Source organism: Petaurus breviceps, unplaced genomic scaffold, assembly GCF_028583685.1.
Source record: "Petaurus breviceps papuanus isolate PSGF00001 unplaced genomic scaffold, PetGlider_PUasm1.0 90919, whole genome shotgun sequence".
NCBI classification, from domain to species: domain Eukaryota; kingdom Metazoa; phylum Chordata; class Mammalia; order Diprotodontia; family Petauridae; genus Petaurus; species Petaurus breviceps.
In genome coordinates this window covers 42,112,377-42,116,210 of record NW_027187378.1, presented here as the reverse complement: position 1 = coordinate 42,116,210, position 3,834 = coordinate 42,112,377, and positions in this window count along the sequence as shown.

Genomic DNA, 3,834 nt, shown 5'->3' with positions numbered 1-3,834 from the left:
TGTCTTCTCAAATCTCTTCTTTGAGACTAACTTTTTTAAAAAAAATAATCTTTACAACATTGTTTCAATTGTTTTGTGGTGGCTACTCTTCCAGTTTCCACTCTTGTTGCTTACTTCATTTGCATCAGTCCATGTAAGTCTTTCCATGCTTCTCTATCCTAATAATATCTGTCTTTTCCTACAACACCGCGATATTACATTATATTTATATACCACAATTTGTTTAGCCATTCTCCAATCAACGAGGATCTATTTTATTTCCACTTCATTACCACAAAAAGTGCTACTAGAAATATCTTAATGTATTATATGGAGCCTTTCCTTTTGTCAATGACATTCTCAGGGTACACACCCAGTAGGGGAATCTCGATGTCAAAGGAGATGGTTCCTAAGGGTCCTCTAGAGCTCATGAAATGTTTGGTTTTTGTTTGTTTGTTTTTCTAGTTTTTCATTTTTGTTATTTATTTTTAACACTTTTTTTTTGTTGTTTTTGGAGGGCAATTGGGGTTAAGTGACTTGCCCTGGGTCACATGACCAGTTTTTGTGTTAAGTGTCTAAGGCCGGATTTGAACTCAGGCCCTCCTGACTCCAGGGCCGCCCCTATTTTTAACATTTTTTTTTTAATTTGAGTCCCAAATTTTCTCCCTCCCCCCAGCTCCTCCCCAACCCACTGGGATGGCAAGCAATATTATAATGAGATAATATTTGTAAAGCACTTAACAGGGACTGGCACATAGTAGGAGCTATAGAAATCCTTACTATTATTATTATATTAGATCTATGATCCCATGATAAATGGACCAAAAATGTTTTGTTTTGTTTTCTCTAAGTCCTGGTACATAAGACATTTCTGCCAAGATCTGAATGAAGGATATGAGAGTAAATTGACTCAGAGGAGAAAGGAGGAAAGGCATTTTTATGATGGTATCCTGTCTGGATGGAGGCATGGAGCACCCTATAGTTGAAATCGTAAAATTCAGAGATGGCAGAGACCTTAGAGATTTTCTAGGTCCTAGAATTTAGGCCTTCATTTTATAGGACTGAGGAAATCGATATACAATGTGATTAAGTGATATGAATGAATGAACATTTATTAAGTGTTTACTATATGCAAAGCACTATGCTTAGTGCTGGGAATAAAAAAAAAAAAGCAAGATAGTCCTTACTCTCAAGGAGCTCCCATTTTCATAGGGAGAAACAATACATAAAGAAGGTTTAGTTGCATGTTTCATGGAAAGATCCAGTGGTCCTTAGGGTGTAGTGGCAAAACAGATGGTAACACATATTTTTTTAAATGTTATTTCCACTGATAAAACCATACCCGATTTTGATGTTGAACCACTTTATTCTGATAAGGATTTTGATGGAAAGAACTCTCTTTTATGAGTCTTCATTAACTGTGGCTGCTGAAGAAACAGGGACTGATGTACCTGCAGAAGCAGCTGTGGGAGGCAGGAGTGAACAGGGTCCCATTCCTACAAGGGTAGCTCCCCTCTGTGAAGGCTGAGAATGCTGGCCTGACAAGGCTATTGTTCTGGGAGGCACCACAGTGCCCAGAGCTCTTGGGCTTAAAGTATTGGACCATCTTCATCAGGGTCTGGAGGGAGGTGGTGGCTGAGCTGGTAGCAGAGGCTGAGCTTGCCTCTTTTCAGGAGGTGCCTTGATGCTTCAACTAGATTCGTTTGCCTGCCCTATCAGGGGCAATTGATGAAGTTGACTAGCCCTTTTTCCCTAGGGATCATTCCCCTGTAGATTAACTGCTGGGGCTGGGCTAGAAGAATGGTCAGGGGTCTGAAAGCATCAATACATTCTTGAGTCTCCTGGGCTCACCTGCCAGTGGATAACAATTTGCCTGCTTGGTATTAGTAGTGTGGCTGACAGGGCAGTTAGGGGTACAATGAGTGGAGCGCTGAACCTAGAGTCAGGAAGATTCATCTTCATGAGTTCAAATCCAGTCTCAGATGCTTAAGTAGCTATGTGACCCTGGGCAAGTCAATTTTTACCTCAGTTTTCTCAACTATAAATTGAGCTAGAGAAGGAAATGGGAAACCACCCCAGTATCATTGCCAAAACACACACACACACACACACACACACACAACAACCCAAATGGGGTCACAAAGATTGGACACAACTGAAACAAATCAACAACAATAACAACAGGAAGTCTTACTGTGTGTACTCTGCCCTGCTCAGATGATATCTGCAGAATTGTGTTCACTTCTAGGCAACATGCTTTAGGAAAAACCAGATCAGCTGGAGCTTCCAAAGGAGGGTATATGGGGGTAGTGAAAGATCTAAGTTCATGCCATATGAGAATCAGATGAAGGATGTTTAGCCTGGAGAAGAGAAGATTAGGAAGCAGGGAGGGTAGAGAAATAAGGGAAAATGTACAGAATGATAGTCATCATCAAGTATTAGAAGGGCTATGACAGGAAATTAAATTTGTCTTCCTTGGCCCTGGAGGGCAGAACCATTATAAATGGGTCCAAGCTGTAAAGAGTCAAATTTAAATTTCACATAAAGAAAAATTTTCTAACGATCACAGTTAGCCAAAAGTGGAATGAGTTGCCTTAGGTGGTCGTGCCTTGCTCTTGCTTGATATCTACAGGCGAAATATGGATGACCCTTCATTGGACATATTTCAAAAGGAATTCTTCTCCAACTATTGGTTGGGCTCACAAGTGTGTGGGCAAATGTTTAATAACTGGCTCCCCCCCCAAAAAAAAATGTAAGCATGAAAAAAAATTTCAAGTTCAGTCTGATTATTAACATTCTCTTCACCATTTTCTTAAATCTAAATAATCAACAAGATAATAAATCAAGCCCTGATCTGTAGCACTCATCAATTAGCCAGGTTTAAATGCTTGCACTCAAAACTTAGCAGTCAACTCTTGAGAGTCAATTCAAACTAGCTCCATTACACCTTGAGTTGGAATAGGTGGCCTCTTAGGTCCCTTCCAGCTCTGAGTTCAAGGATTGTATGAGCATTATTTGGCTAGAGGGACTTCTAAAGGAACCAGGTTTCTCTTATTCCTCTCCACACTCACTAGGATTTGGTCTCTAATAAGGGCCGCAGAGCATTCTTACCTTTTAAGAAGGATCTTGTTCTAGGTTTTATTTAATCCTATTCTCCCACCTGCCTGCTTATTGTTGTGTGTCCCTAGAGCACTTTTAACCAGCTGCTTTCACATTCCTCCTTAGTAATTCATTATTTCTAGCAGGGAATTTGGTATGGGCATCCACATTTTGTTAATTTGGAAACCAAGGACCATGTAGTTTGATACACTTATATCTATAATTATCAAAATGCGACTTGACAATGATGATATTTAATTTTTTTTAATCAATTTGAATTCTGGTAGGCTAAAAAATATAAAAATCTATCCAGCAACCTACCATTAACATAAATGAACAGCGTGATGGAAAGGCACTCTACTCATAGTCAGCAGAACTAGGTATGAATCTCTCCTAACCGATCATGAGCAAGTGACTGCTTCTATGAGTCTCACTTTACTCATTTACTGACACTATCTACTTCCAGGCTCTTTATGAGAACAGTCTTCAAACCTTGAAGTGATATAGAAATGTGAGTTATTTAAATCACTTGTCCCAAAGTACAAGTGTGGCAGGTGTTTTAACCTCTACTTCCAGAATCACAATCTTGCTTCCTTCAGTGATTCCCTTTTAAGGGATTGCCCCTTCCTTTAAATATTTGGACCCAGGGGGCTATAAAACCTCTTTATAATAGCAGTTTGTCCTCTTTTATGAATGCAGGTATTATAAAATACAGGGAACATGTCACAAAAGCAAAGATACTATAAATTCTAAAAA